Source organism: Pogoniulus pusillus, chromosome 34, assembly GCF_015220805.1.
Source record: "Pogoniulus pusillus isolate bPogPus1 chromosome 34, bPogPus1.pri, whole genome shotgun sequence".
NCBI lineage: Eukaryota > Metazoa > Chordata > Aves > Piciformes > Lybiidae > Pogoniulus > Pogoniulus pusillus.
The window spans coordinates 15,050,557-15,066,787 of NC_087297.1; the positions used below are offsets into that span (position 1 = coordinate 15,050,557).

At 42.7% G+C, this 16,231-nt stretch overlaps 1 protein-coding gene across 17 annotated transcripts in view; it reads right to left on the minus strand.

The window, feature by feature from the left end:
* Positions 1-16,231, minus strand: part of EYA1 (EYA transcriptional coactivator and phosphatase 1) — a 120,332-nt gene that overhangs the window by 61,544 nt on the left and 42,557 nt on the right. Inside the window, exon 1 of one of the 17 annotated variants that reach the window (XM_064170774.1) lies at positions 4,421-4,432. The exons of the other annotated variants lie outside the window; for them this stretch is intronic. The gene's annotated coding sequence lies outside the window, so the exon portion shown is untranslated. Of the gene's footprint in view, positions 1-4,420; positions 4,433-16,231 lie in introns of those variants that run through there. 17 annotated transcript variants of the gene reach the window in all.

Below are 16,231 nucleotides of genomic sequence, written 5' to 3' on the forward strand. Positions count from 1 at the left end.
ACACTTCTGGCCAAATAAATAGGAGGAAGCTGTAGCATTTACCTCTGAGATCAGTAATCAAAATGGAGCCTGGTTCTAATGGGAAGCCCAGCAATAATTTACCAGTTTAATAAAATGACTTTTTTCATAACTCAAGTGAGTAATAAACATTGGAATCCTGTTCGAAGAACACAATTCCTTTGCTAGCAGACTCTTTTCTGTAGCCAGCAACAATTGCCAGCAGGTGATAAAATTCAGGTGAAGATATGCTGCTAGGCACTGTTAGCTTAAGAGCACACAAAAGCTTCTCCAGACAAGTTCTGCATCTTCTGAGTGTCTGCCCTGAGAATCCTTCACGTGCGCTCCCATTCAACCTGAGCTGACATATTTTAAATGATCACAGAGCACTGGCAAGAGAGATTAGGCATTTTAAGTACCATAAAAATCATGCAAGCAAATCCTACTTATGCGTCTGTCAGCTGGAGTATTTTGTTATTTTTAATCACAGACAGAATTATTACTAGCAAGAGCAAACAACTGCTGGGGGCAGCTAGGCAACATAGAACACCACAACTGCTGTCCAGAAGCAACAATAATGCAGGCTGAAAAAACATCAATCTTTGTGTGAGTGGGTACTTAGAGCAGTGCACAACAAGCTTTGCCAAACCAGGCTAGGTGAGCCCATACATTCAAAACTGAGTTTTGGGTTAAAGACTCTTTTCCCCCCAGCTCTTTACCCCAGAAACTGCAGCAGAATGCCTTAGGATATGTTTCCGCTGTGACTTCTAAACACCTGGAAAAAATTATAGGTAAAGTTTGTTTACAGAGCTATCTTCACTCCCTCTTGCATGAGATCCTTTAAAATCTAACTTTTATAACACAGAAGGCTTCCTTTTTCAAATAGGTGGTTTAATTAACTGGTATCTTCCAAAGTGCCCTGCAGTATTATTCACTCTTGCTTAACTGTAATGTACATTTAACCTTTGTTATTTTATTTACCCAAATAAAAAGAAATAACTTCTACGCACCTACAAAGGTATCCATAGGTATGTGCACGTGCGTGTATGGCGAGAGAGATGTCATTCATGGATTTGTGGAAGAGGGCAAAAATACATCTCAAAGCAAATTAAATATGTACCTTAGATGTCTTCTACGATTTGTGAATGCTCATATCCACAATCTTCATTTTCATTAGACATACTTTAGATATATTCCTTTGTGTCTCAAGGATTATTTAAACCATGTGTTGCACGTTACCATATTTAAAAATGACTCTTTAATCAAAATAACTTTAAAACAACTAATCCTCACTTAGGCTGGTCAGCTGAATCCACAGAGTGGTCCAGGAAAAATAAATCTGCTTTCAAGAATGCGAATGCAGACAACAATTAGACACAGATGTGAGTGAAATTAGTTACAGTTTACAAAATGCTACACTTCACATGCTTTCAGTTTTTTATGTGCGGTACAAAATTACAATGTATTAAGGAACCACACTTATGACGACCAGAATTCCTAGAATAAAACATTCCTGGGTGGTGTGTGCCTCCTCTCACACATTCTCCCATTTTGCCAACCGATCTCTGAATAGCTGAGGTTCTACAACATAACTCACATTCTGAACAAAGAGTGGGGAAAAACCCATGCAGTGGTCTTACCCGGGCAGCCAAAGCAGCACACCAGGGAAAACGAAAAAAATCTAAAGGAGAAAAAAGGAGCTGTCACTCACCCTTCATACTCTGCTGTGCTTAAACTAAGAATGCCACCAATGCTAAAGGGCACACGCATTCTCCCCAGTACCTCTGAAATATTACTGGGTGTAATTTGATTGTTGTAACGTTCACATCTTTCTCCTTAAAATGGGCTGCAGACCTGGGCACCACAGCGACAGCAAAGCTACTTAAAATCCATCAATTTAAGAATCTTAAATCAGCAACATCAAACTCTGATTAGTTAATGTGATCTTTTAAGTTTGCCTTTTTTCTAATTAAATTTATAATTCTTCACAGATGTAGGTTTTGTTGATGTTCAATTTGTCTCTCTCATTTTGTTAAACCTCACATAGTACTCCACCAATCCACTGAATAGCCACATTAAATCTGTTAATACCATGCTCTTCAACCTCAGAAATTATTTCCAGAAGGCAAACTTGCTTTGAGAGATCATCAAACAAGACTTAAGGTACACATTTTATCACATTTTCCCTACCACAGAGCTCAGGATGCAAAGGAAAATTCATGACTTTTGCACTGTTTATTATACTTTGCTAAATTACAAATCAAAAGCATCTGACAGAAGATCATGTATGAAGCCAAAAAGTTAATAATGTTCTGTGAAAAGTAAACTGTAAATGGGAGGGGATTCTAAATTTCAGCAGCACAGAGCAAATAAAATGTAGGTACCTGTCTAAATTACAAGGTTTTTGCTTACTAGGAGCAATTTTAGTTGAGGGTTTTTTTTTCATGGCTATAACTTAAAACAGTTTTTTCCAGATGAAAATAAATGTAAGTGAAAATAAGAAGTTAACCCAGGAAACTACAGCCAGCATATGTGCTTCTTAGAATGCAGCTCCAATTTAAAGAAGCACATTTCAAAGACAATGGCAGTTTTTTAAACAAGCCTTCCTCCTTAGGAAAGAAAAAACAGAAAAAGAAAAAAAGAGAAGCTGTCATTTTTAATGAGGGTGGAGGGAGGGAGAGAACAGGACTTGTCCCCCAGCAGCACTTTGCCTCCTTAGAAGCGTTGCCATCAATACCAGAATGACTACAAAACTAAAATGAAAATTTGCTGCAAAAAGGAACCTTGCTGGCAAAATATGAACCTTGGCAATAATTTCACTCTTCCAACAACCCCATCACTGGGCTCAGAGTGGAGTGGCAGGGCTTTCCCACCAGGTACTCACATCAAAGATAAATTGCACTTATTAAACCAGAAGCAGGTAATTACAGATATTTCATTTTTAATTACTAGTTTAAATCCTTCCTGGGTGCTCTTTTCCTATGTTTATGAATGAAACGTTTTGAAACCCCAGCACTTGCTGCCCTTCCGGAGAGCAGCGCTGCTCCGTGACAACGCTGCTATTTATGACCAGCCATTTCAAAACGGCTTTCTGCTGTCCCAAGATATTTTGGCTCCCGAGAACTATTTCATACTTACTGCAATTCAAACAAAATGATTACTCATTCCTTCTTCCCGCTCTCCAAAGGCAAAGTGTGCCTCCAGCCTCTGCTGCTGCCCAGAGCCGATGGCTGCTCCTGCCCAGACCCTGCCAGGCCTGGGGACAGCAGCGAAGTACTGGCTGGACCCGGCGTGTCACCGGCTCCTCGGCAGCGCTGCGCACATCGGTGTCTACGTGCGCTGAAGTATCGAGTGTGCACACACACACGCGTAAGTATTAACAGAGACACGCGATTATTTTACACACCAAACCAGCAGACTGCTCTGGCAGATGCTTTGCAAACAGTCCAAGTAAGGAATGGAAAATAGTCTTTATACGTGGTATCCAACTAAAAATCTCCACCAATATACTACACAACATTTCCAGTTCTTATCTCGAATTCGTCTCTGTGATATTTTAAAACAAGCTACAAGAATCACACGCGTTCCTTTTTTATATGTTGTTTTTAACTCCTCTGGTTGCATTGTTTCTAAACGTTTACTTACCAAAAAGCCCCAGCAAAACACAGGTACCCTTCTACGACACTGCTAGTCACGTTGAGATCTTTGTTTCTCCAGAAAGAAACATTCTGCGGCACAGGCAGCCCTTCCTCCGCTCGGTGTGTGTCAGGAGCACCCGAGAGAAACACGAACTTGGGAAACTTTCGTGTCTCTCGGCTGCTCAAAATCAAGATGTAAACGCCATGAGACTTCAGAATGCGTTTAAACTCCCTCGTTCTAAGATCATCGTTCTCAGTAAGTCACACAAAATGTCAATAAACGTCAAAAAATTCAGTTGTGTAGATGTTTATTCTGCCATTCAGGGCAGCTCTCCTGTGGGGATCTGTGTGTTTTCCTTGGTGTTTGGAAAACTTAAACACATTAAGCAGAAGGATTTCCTGCTTCAGAAGGAGCTGTCACAATCTGCCAGGCACTCTCCTCCCGTTTCTCTGTCATTTTTCTCACGCTCTTCTGTTTGTCTGGGCAGGTTCCCACACCGGGGGCTCCTGCACAACCTGCCCATTTCCCTACGGTAAGGGCCCGGCCGAGAAACCAGGTCGCAGGTCACAGCAGTGGCTGGTGACAGCGGACAGAGCCGCCCGGATTTTCGTTTGCGGGAAGCACGCAGCTCACGGCCTGAACCGGCCGCTGCTTGCTGCAGCGAGCACTGCCCTTCCCAAGCCGGCACTGGCAGCACCATGGCCCGCTCCGCCTCCTGGCCGCTGCTGCTCTTCGCCCTCGGTCCCGGTGCCCCCACCGCCCCTCGTACCCACCGGGTACTCACCGTGACCGCGGGCTCACGGCGCCACGGCGGTTCTCATGGCTCGGTGGAGCCGGGAGCAGGCAGGCAAAACCGCGGCGCAAGGAAGCTGCCGCGGCGCAAGGAAGCTGCCTCGGCCCCAGCACCGCTCCTCAGCCTCGGCGTACGCAGGCAGTGCCTGGGGGCTGCCGCTCCCCACTGCTTCCCCTTCTCTCGCCGCCGCTTCCCCCCACCCCCTTCTCCCCCCGCCCCGAGTTCAGTTGTTTTTGTAACGCAAACCACGGTTCCTCTGCTGCCCCAGACACACTGGTCTGAGAGCAACAACCGCGCTCTCGCTCCCCCTGCCCGGGCGGAGCGCGTCCGGGGATGTCGAACTACCCCGGTTGCGCGGAACCAGCGCCCGCTCCTCGCCCAGCCAGAGTCCCCGTTTCGCACCTTCCTTATTCAGCCTCACTTCTCAAGGCTAACGAGCCCCGCCGGTCCCTCCGCATTTAACGCTGTCACCATGAGAGCCGCGTCCCCTCCTCCCCCGTCCCGAGCAGCGCGAACAGACACCGGAGCTAAAGCAGCGCGGTACCGGCGGGAGCAGCCGAACGGCCACTCACGGAGCTTCCCGGCGCACAGCAGCGCACGCCGCTCGGCTTGGATGTGTAATGGATTTGTGCTCAGATATCTGGGATTCTTGTAAAGAAGGGGCCTGCTGAAGCTTTCAGAGCCAGCCTGCCCCAATCTAGAGGTATTTATTAAACAATAATAATTATTTATTAATGTATTATTTTTTAAATAATAAGTATCTGGAACTCTTCACGTGGCTTAAACCATGCAGATATGTGCAATACCTGTATCCCTCGAAATAACTCTGAATAGAGTCAGATTTGTACTTTACATTATTACTACTCAGCTACTAAAGGTTTAAAACTGGTAAAGGCCTCTCCACAGACCTTACACATCTCCAAAGGAGGGAGAGATGGTTGCACAGAGTTAAACTTGTGCATCAGGTAACACTAACTTCTTAAAGCCTAGCTTTTACCAATCAATAGGTAATTAAGTAATTTAATTAGTATGCCATTAAATTGAAATGCTTTATGATACATTTCCATTACAGCACTTCCAGTTGCTCATAATAATTAAAAAAACGACCCACAAACCAACCAAACAACCCCAAATCCAAACCCCTCAAACATGTAAAAGCAAGCAGACAAACAAAACCCACCCAAAACCAAACTCTCTTTTAAAAATATATATACATACTATTAACACCACCACTCCCCAACATTATAAACATTCACAGTAACTAAAACTGACCCTGGTTCTCTGGAGCATTTCCGCTTTGTGGATGGTACCCTTCAATCCACATCACTTACTGTCCTACACTTTTTCAGTACACATAATCCAAATATGATGAGGAAAACAGCAAAATTATTTCCAGCACCAAAAGAAGCAGCCTTAATACTGTGCCAGATCTATCATACTAAATGAAAATACCCCCAAACATTTATACTGGGTAAACAGATCGGAATAGAACTTCTTCTTTGCAGTAATCTGTGGTTCTTTGCTGCTGATACACCCTTACCTTCAGTTACCTAATCTGTGAGCAAAAGCAACACTTCTAGAGGAAAAAACATCTTCTGGCTACTACATCCCAGTGATCAAGATGTTTTGTAGCAAGTACACTGGGAATACCTCAGGAAAGCAGATCAGTTTGCAAAGCTACAAGTCAAACCTCACGTTGAAAAGGCACCTAGGATTTAATTTTGTTCAGCAAAGAAAAGGGATCTGGGACAGCCACACACCATATATGGGAACCCAATAAGCTGCTTTCCATTGGGCCTGTCTGCATAGCCAGCACAAACAATCCCTGCACTTCTGTACAGTCACAAACCAGATCTTGCACCAAGGAAACTATTTATGATGCTCTACATTAAACTGTGAAAGAAACACAAGATACATGACAGAGACACACTGTTTTGTCAGGTAAACCTCCCTGGAATCCTGAAAGATGCTCCCCACTGAAGCCTTCTCCAGAGTTAATGTGACCATGTTTAAAAGCCCTACGCAGGCCCTCCCAGAGTTAAAGACACTGGTCCTGTTTCCTTGTCTCTGAGACCTCCACCTATTACATGACAAAGATCAGGTACACACTCTCAGGAAGCAGAAGCTCTTTCTTCCTTTTCCTTTTTTTTTTTTTTTTTTTTCCCTGGGGTGGGGAGGAAATCATATTGTTGTGAGGCACCATCTGACACTGAGAAATGTAACTCAAAACCTCTTCTCTAAGATATGGATTCTTAAATGGTGCTATGGAAATAGTAATTTTAAAAAAAGACTGTGACTCCCAGTGATGCATGTGAATTTTTGCATAAAATAAACTTTACTGGTTTAAATGTAAATCTTAGTGAAGCAGGTTTACTCTTGGTTAGATTTTGTAGTCCCCTTGGGAGTTTTGGCTAAGTAATAACTCCAGGAGCATGCCCAACCTCTGTATTTAATTAAACTAAGGCAGATTCCTGCGCACATAGAGAGCCTAGTGATGTGATGATAAACACAGGATAAGTGACAGAGAGGCTAGGATGGTCAGGAAAAGGGTGCCAACGACGCTCACGAGAAAGAGTAGGGCTTGAAATTTTAATCTCTTCTGTAGCATGGCATGTAGGCAGTATGGGACCTGAACCCATATAAGTGATCCAGGTTGGGGATATAAGATAAAGCAGAGTCCTCTGTGTTTATCCAGCCATTGAACAGTGCCTTAAAGGTCTTTTTATCTGATGTCTGAAGATTGGACTCCAGATTAGCATGTATCATTACCCCGTGGTGTGGGCTAACCTATGAACTTACCCTACAGCTGATACCACAGAGCAGATCCTCCTTCAAATGTACGCATTATATTTGAAAACGGTTTGTTGACTTGGCTTGCTGGGTTTATTCTTCCAGCTAACTACACGACAAATCAGTGTGGGCTGGGTTGTTGATCACTAGCACACAACACCAATTTTAAATCACAATGGCACTAGGCTTGCAGCAGAGGTTTCAGTGGGTTCTGTATGTGTTTACATCACGCCTGAATTTGGCCTGGTTTTGCATTCCTGCTGATGTGGCTGGCTCCCAAGTTATAAGAAAAAGGAGCAGGCCCGTTACACAACAGGAACACAACAAGCTGTTGGGTGTATTCTTACAATCGTTACTCATACAATATGGCTTTAGCTCCATGTGCAGTGACACACGCTCCTTTGAGCGCAAGCAGAGTTCGTCCTGAACACAGCACCTGTGGGGTGCTCTGGTGCCACAGTGACACACATGCTGCTGATCCAGAAAAGTTAAATATAAAATGGATATGGAATAGTGGGATGTTCACATCTCCAAATCTACAGAAATGTTTAACTTCAGAAACAGGCCCAGGAAGACCACACTTCACTGCAGCCAAAGGCTTGTCCTATCACTCTCCAAAGCCACCACCTGGCTCTGCCCATGATAACTGCAACACAACGCCACAGCCTTCTAAAGAAGGCACTGCTCCTCCAGTGTCTCCACACCAGTCTTATCTTACGCATAGCAGCTGTTGCCTAGAGACATCCCTGGCTGGAGCAGAAGTCTGCAGGTTTGGTTTGATGGGAGCCCCTTTATTGTCTGCTACTCATGCAAGCACAAATTGGAAGACCTTGGAAATTACAAACAAAAACGTGACAGAAGTCAGGTATTTTAACTGTCCTTTCCAAAAATCTCTCAGTGTGGCTGAGAAGGGCAATCTCCTTGCACACTTGCAAGATTCACTGGATAGAATTAATAATGAATTAGGGTCTGTGTGTGAGGTGTTGTAAGAAAAGGTACCTGCTACTAACCATCATCCTCAGCCAAACTGCTGACATCTTTGCTGGTGTTCATGTAACTGTACTTGTGTTGAATCAGCAGCTTCAGTATGACGTACAGGATCACTCTCTATAATTTTAAATAGGAAATGGCAGTCTGTGCTGAAAAGTAGAAACTCCTTTATCTTTTTGAATGAAAGCATAACTTTACAAGATTCTGAAAGAGTTCTTGACAGTGGTAATACAAACAAATGCATAGATTTTTCAAACACAGAATCACACATACCCACACCTTAGTATTTCTCAAGTTTTCACTGTCCAAAATCAAGGTATGCATGTTCTTTCAATAGATTAGCTGCACTGTGTAACAGAGGGGGAAAATATAAGCTAAATATATATTTATATAGACACAAACCCTGTAAACCATAAATATGGTCAGTGCTATTATGGAAACATCAATAAGTAATCTGGCAGGGTGAAGGGAAAGTTCCTATATGAAGGCATTTTAAATGTGTTTAACAGTCAGCTCGCTTTTGGTACTTAGAAACATCCAGCTGAGAGCTTCCTACATCACTTTCCTGTGCTAGAAAGCTCAGGACATAAAAATACCAGTAAGTTTCAGTCTCCAGATCATCTGAAGTAGATGCTCTACCCAAAAGTGATGACATTGCTTTTCCCCAGGGACTGAGACACCAAGGTTGTGATGCTCTGAGGGCACAGCTCCAAGATCTCCTGCTGAATTAAGAGTAGTGTTGTAGCTTTTCTAGCTGCTTAAATGAAGGCTGCTGTAATGTGCCAGACAAAAAATTCTGCTACTGAAAATTACATCCCATTTTCCAGAAAAGTTCATCAGCTTTGCAACGTTTTTTTTAACGTGCCCATGATACTCAAGATTCAGTGAGAATGACACTTTTTTCACACAAACACCTCATCTCAAAAGTCAGACAAACATGTTAGTAACCATTTATAGAAGTAATCCTGCTGAGGGCAACATAATTGTCTTTAGGCAGAGTTCTTTGGAGAGATAGCTATTTGCAGGACAGGGAGAGAAATGTAAAGAGTAAGTCTGCAACCTGTGAGCATCCTTGAGAAAGCGCTCATTTTTCCAGTTTCAATTCCAGCTTTTACTCCATCTCAGCATGGATGCCGCAACTGCCTAAAACCTGAAAATAATCATCCTTCACTCTAACGTGCTAATAACAGTTTGCTTACAGAAAACAGTCTTTTGCTTACAGTCAAACCCAAGGACCACTGGTGATGAGAAGCAGCTTACTAGCACTGCAACAGGCAATGAACACAGCACTCAGGAGTCCCTCAGCAGCCCTAGGTGCACCGATAGCACCGTGCAAAAGAGTCTGCCAGCAACCTGACAAAACGCCAACTGCTGTTGTTCTGTGTAAACCCCTCATTCCACACACACCGTGGTCTAGCATACTTGGTGTACCCACAACTGTCTAAACCTTTCTTAACTTTCATTTAGTGCTACCAGAGAAAAGTTAGACTTTACAAACAACTGCATATTTCTTCCACAACAATAAATCGTGTCTTTGCCAGTGCTACAAGTTCAGTGCACTGCACAGAACAGCTTAGTTCAGCCACGCCAGGCTGTCTTTTCTCTAACTACTTGGCAGTGACGTGAACAAAACCAGTTTTGTCAGCACCTCATAGGAAGGTGCCAAGGGAGACAGAAAGCTCTTCTTCAGTTTTCAGCTCTGAATTAAAGCTGTACTCAGAATTCTTAGTTCTACAAGAAAAATGTTTGTTCACTAACCACAGAAACCATAGGTCTATATATTGCGAATTTTATTTTGTAATTATTTCCTAAGTGCACTCTCTAGGTTTTCCTGACACATTATTCGTGTCACTGTTCAACAGCAGATGGAGCAGTGGATCATGGCTGTATTTCACTGATTTGTGTCAATTATTGCATATCTTTTCCGCGGTTGACATACAAGACTGCACAAGCAAATAAGAAAAGTTATACAGAGAAAATACAGGACTTGGAATTATGAAGACAGTGGAAAGACAGCAATCCAAGCTTACTTTGACAGATTATTACAAGTCTGCATATATGCAAATGATAACACACATCCAAATCCCAAAACTTGCATTATCTGGACACAATAAGTATGTGTCCTTAGTCATGAAACATTCAGTCTCACACATTCTCCTTGAGGCAATGAGGAGGGGTTGAGTATCTTCTAAAAGTGAACTTCATAAATATTCCACATTTTGGGCTTTACAACGAAAAGGAAAAAGCGGAAGTCTAAGTTAAAATAGTTATTACAAGGGCAGTTTATGTTACACTCGCCTCAGTTGCTTCTCCTGTAGACCATGAGGAATTTACCACAATAAATTCTTTTGAACTTTACAGTAATTGTACCATGACCCTCATTTGTTCAGCAAGGATTGGATTCTCACCCAACTGCAGCCATCTAAAAGTCAGCTTTATCTTGAAATGATCCTCCCAACCCTCATCTGCAGAGAGACAGACACTTCCAGTGGATGTGTCTGCGGGCAACTGATTTGAGCTTTTCCCTCTCCATGGACACAGATGATGGGCTTAAGCTGGCTCCCAGGTTATGATGGCTACGGATCCCCCGAGAATTGAGATTTTGTATGATTTCCCTTAAAATCAATTTTCTCAGTAGTAATTGTGTTCACAAAAGCTTGAATTGCCACGTGCCTTATTTTGAAACTCCATGTAATTACTCAGACTGCCCATATTTGTTGTTACAAATCAAGGCCAGAGGAAAACTTCTCAGATGGCTTCAAAGTCCCAGCTCTCATCTCCAAGCCCAGCTCCCTCCCCCACTTCCTTCCATCAGCATTAACTTCTTCTCTGCAGTCTCACAAATCGGAAAAAGCGTAACCCCTAAAGCTGTTTTAGACTGAAGGTCAGAATGCAAAGGACTGGTAACTTTATCCAGTGAGCCTTGCAATCACACTGCTATTGGAAATACACCCAGAAGCAATGTTTTTATTAAGCAATGTCAACAGGTACAAAATTTCAGGGGTGTTTTGCTGTTTGGGATTTTTTTCCACACTGCAAAGTTTAGCACAACTAATACGCAAGAGATCTAATTACTTTCTGCCACAGAATTTTAGCTTAATGTGCGGAAACTGGGCTCTGTGTTACCTGCTAATGGAAACAACAGCTTTGATTTGTTTATCTAAATACTTAGAGTCACCTCTTGCAGCCAAAATGTCAACAAAGCTTAAGCTCTTTTTTACTGCTTGGATACTTCCAGGCTACTAATACCAATTTTCAGTTTTTCAAAAATTAATGAAGTGCATTATACAGATTTTCTACATAAATTTCCTGCTTGATACTCTACCTTTCACCTTTCTAAAGAAATATTTAATTCCTAACCCAACTATTCAAAATGACACCTGTATTTTCATCTTGAACACAAGATGACAGACCCCCTTCAAACCTAGGCTCAGTCAGTACATTTGTCTCTGCAAATCTGCCATTAGTTTAAAAGGAAACAGGTTAAAGTAAGAATTAAATAAGGCTTCACAAGAATTAAGACCAAAGAGAAAGGCTGTTCTCAGTACCCCTGTACCAGGCTTGAATGCACAGAAGGCTGAAGTGCTCATATCCTCACCGCGTGATTCACCTGATGAAGCCATGAAAATGTGCCTTTAGGGACACTTTGCCTTCTGTAGCACAGGAATCTCTACACACAACACTCTCCACTGGGTAACGACGCTAAGCTAGACAGACAAATAGGAACGAACCTTACACTAGATGCCAGCTGATGTGCCAAACAGTGCAAGGCGGGCACTGCAAAGAGAAGAGAGGCAGAAGGCTTCCTGTGCAGCTGCACCAAGGAGAGTGCAGCAACATGAGAACACAGAAATACCACAGAACACAGCAGCATAAAGAACTCAAAACAGAAGTGTATGAGCAGAGATAAGGAGGTTTTAAATCATCATTTGATTTTTGTAAAAATCCTGACTTGCAGCCATCAGCCTGAGGATGAGGCTGTCCTGAGTGCCACTCAGAAATGCTGGCTTACCTGTGGCGTGTGTGGTGCCACTTCCCTTACAGCCATAAACAGGGCACCTTTGTGTAGCCAGGGTAATTTTCTTTTCCCCTTTTAGAAAACAACAAATCTTAACTTGGAGACATCGAGGAAAATTTAGATTGTGTAACCAAGAAATGCACTGGTTTGAAACATAGTCCACCAACATACACCACTACAGATGACTGCTTACTGCAGCAAAATCAAAGTTCCACTGCTGGACACCGAATGCTTCCAGTGATGCCTTGTAGCGTCTGGGACACAAACAAGGGCTCCGCTGCCCTGGCTGAGGACATCAGCACTACTGCTGCCCACTCCACCAAGCTCCAATGGGAGAGCATCCCCCACATAGCCATGAGTTAATTGTTTCCTCACCCCTCACTCAAAGAAGAGCTGGTGTTCAGGAGGGATGCTCTCCCTCCTGAACCTTAATCCCTATCTAGGGTTTGAATTCAGAAAATGTCTTAAGACCTGCACTGCATTTACAGCTGAGAAGGGGGAAAACCTGGGGATGGAGAGCAGCTACTCCTGAGCTAGGTACACTTTGGGTAGCACAAGGTATCTTGGCAGGACCCAAATAAGCTCTCAGAAGCCATTAATGAGACTCCTACAGTACATTTCTCTTCCCTTCTCTCTCACTTCTCATAAAATCTGCATTATTATTTTTTCTCATTATTTTAAATATATAAATAATAACATGCCATTAGTATTTTCACCTCCAAAATACTATGAAATGCATGTCTAAAGCCTGCATTAAAGTGGGATCAATGTTGTGACAAGTTTCTTTTCTATGGGTTTGGCCTCAGACATAGGTGATACATAAGCACAGCAGGAGCTTTACACAACTCTTTCTCTGTGAGTTGATGAATTCCAGGATCTGGCTCTTGGTTATTTTTTCTGGTCAATAGAAAATAATAGTCAATAGCTATGCAGTATGCATCATAAATTAACAACTGGTAGGTCAACCATTTTTCATGGCAATCTAATACAGGGTTGCCCAAAATTGGTTTTACCATCTGGATGGATGCACAGAATTAAATAGTTTCAGCAGGTCCTAGTTCATGAGGTTCCTGTCAGCCAGTTAGGGTCTGCTTCAGCCCTGGCCACCACCCTTCAGTCAGATCCATAGGTGACTGTGGCACCCAGTCATAGTCCTTCTGACCTCAAGAGGACTGCGTACCACTGCTGGAGTCTACCCTAGGCTGCAGGATTTAGGTCTAGTTGTCTCTTCGTGTTCAGATGCAGTGAAGTCCACCAAGACACCAGCTTCTCAGAATGTGAATGAATGAGTACCATAAAATGACTTAAGAAAACAGCAATGAAGAAATGTCTGAAGGCTAACACACAGCAAAAACATTTCCTACATATATAGTAAGAGAAGTGGACTTTAGAGACCCTGAATAAGAGGTTTAAAAACTGCTGTTTACATTTGGTTTCAAAATTCATGACTATGGATATAAAAAGGAAATAAATCACAGTGATTTAAGAGATGGTTTTGAGACATTGATTTGTTAAACCTTTACACTCCCCTAAGCAAGCTGTAAATTTGCAAGACATAAGTGTCTTTGTTTTCACAGCTCCTCAGCAATGCTTAAAGATTCTTGCCAAATTTCAACTTATGCTTTCTTTAAGCACATTCATAGCTCTTTTGCGAGAAAGATCCATGTAGAACACTATTCAATCTTTTCTCAAATAGCTGAGAACTAATAGCAATGTGAACTATTAGCAATCATAAAGCAGTGAAACCATTTAACAGTCAATGAACATGAAAGTCCACACGCAGACATCAGTAGTAATTGCCCAAGAGAATGACCAAAACATTTCACACTTCCTTTGGCCTACGAAAATGTCTTCCTTTCCTTCCAATCAAGAAGAACTATCACAACACAGCATCTTTCTTTGCCTAACTAATCAGAAATGTATTTTCTTTTTAAACCATTGCTAGAACTCTTTTCTTTTGCACTTCATTAGTTTCTTCATTCATATGTATCTTTCATTACTGGTCGGATGTAAAGTTTATGTCAGTAATTAAAAAGATTCAAATTATATTATCACTCTGTATTTACATTGACTTTTGCTTCATTGTCTCCATTTTATTTCTGATTGCATAAATATTCATAGAGAAACATAGAGGGAAATTTTCAAAGTGGTGCACGGAGACCACACTACACAGCTCCCATTAATTTTAATGAGTCACATGATTATGTTCTAACACTCTAATTTGAAAATTTCCCCTCTGGTTTCCACCATCTAAAATCAGTAATTCCAAGTCTGCACTGTCTCCCACTTTGCAATCTATAAACACACAAGGGATGAAGTCTTTTCATACAGATACTTCAGGATGCTGCAGTGGCATTTTCTACTCAAAAGTATCCAGCCTAATCAGTTACTAAACTCCCCATGCTGCTCCTAATCCTCATATCTAAAGACATTTCCATCAGTTCCTTTGCTGAAATGCCTCTTTAGATACACAGAAAATTAATATCCTGGGAACTTCTGACATATTTAAAGTACAGTTATCTCCCCCCCCCCAAAAAAAAAAGAAGGAAAAAAAAGGGACCAAAAGAACCACTAAAACCAGAATATGACTTAATCAACCTGGTAACCCACTGAACAGCCTCAGGAAACTATGCTTTGACATTGCTCCCCAGAGGACAAGGGCAGCAAGTTGTAAATGAAAAATTCTTGTCATTTGACTGCATTTGAGCTTTCCTCACCATGTGCCAGGAAGGTCAGCCAGGGTCTTTTAGAGCAAGGCTGGGAGCTGAGAGAATTACAGGCTTAGAACAACTGACAGTGTCCTGCCAGAGATTCCCTCTATTTTATAGCTCAAAGGCTTTGCTTCTCACAGTTGCTGCATATAACCAGCTCTTTTACATCTTCTGCAAATCAAGAACGGGGGAGGGGAGGACTGCTCTTCCCCACACCGAAAACCTCGGGAGGTTCAGTGGCCACAGAAGAAGGGGCGGCAAACACAGACGGGCAGCCAGCAGGAGCACAGCTGGCTCAAAGCTGTACTTTGAAACGCCTGAAATCTAGTGGTGAAGCAGCTGCAGTGGATTTGAAGACTGTGTTGGGAAAGTATGAGAAGATCATTGGGGTGGCTTAAGTGAAAGTAATAAAGGGACAGAGCTGAAAGGGAAGCTTGCTGGTGGGACTGGTGCAGCTCCTAAGAGGAAAGGGTCTGGCTTCTGGGATGGAAGTTGCTTTAAAATCTCATCTCCGGTCTTGGGAGCACTAAAGGTGCTCCCAAGGCTTAGGACTGACTAAGACCAGCCATGCACCTCTCACCAAAACCCCAGGGTGAGCATAGGGACTCAAAAAAAGCTCTCCCACCAAAAGCATCCCCAGGGCAACAGGCATCTATAACCTGTACCACAAAGACCCCCACACCTCCAGCTTGGCCTTTGTCAGTACAAGGACACTCTGTCCTACAGATTACAGATGTCTAGTGCAAGAGACACTTGTCTTTAGCTTTTGATCAGCCAAGGACATCTTCCCACAACCCGTCTGCCTGTTTTCATAAGCCCTGGAGAGCAGTATTTTCTGAGGCTTCTAACTCTGTCAGACTGGATTGCAATTCTCAAAAATGAGAAGTTGTTAGGAAATACACAGGTAGATAGACAGATGTGCACAAAGAATGTGGCTGCAAAAGCCTCTCTTTAGGAAGCCAGTTTATAACAAGAAGTTGTCTGATCACCGTTTACAGTTCCCAGTTATTTCAATGTTTCCACTTTGCTGACAGAACAACTTCATTTTACATAAGGACAGTTGCCCAGAGCGTAAGATCTGTTCGTTGTCACAGGAAATCTATGGGTATCTTCCCATACAAGCCAACCTGTACCTCAGAAAGTCAGGTTTCTCCTCTACAGCTGCTGAAGGAAGAGAAACACCACTACAAAGTGCTTCTCTCATTTGGTTGTGCACTGCCTGCTCCCTGGGCCCAGCTATGGCTGGGATCAGAAAGTCACCCCACACCTGAACTGCTTTATTCCATCTCAGAC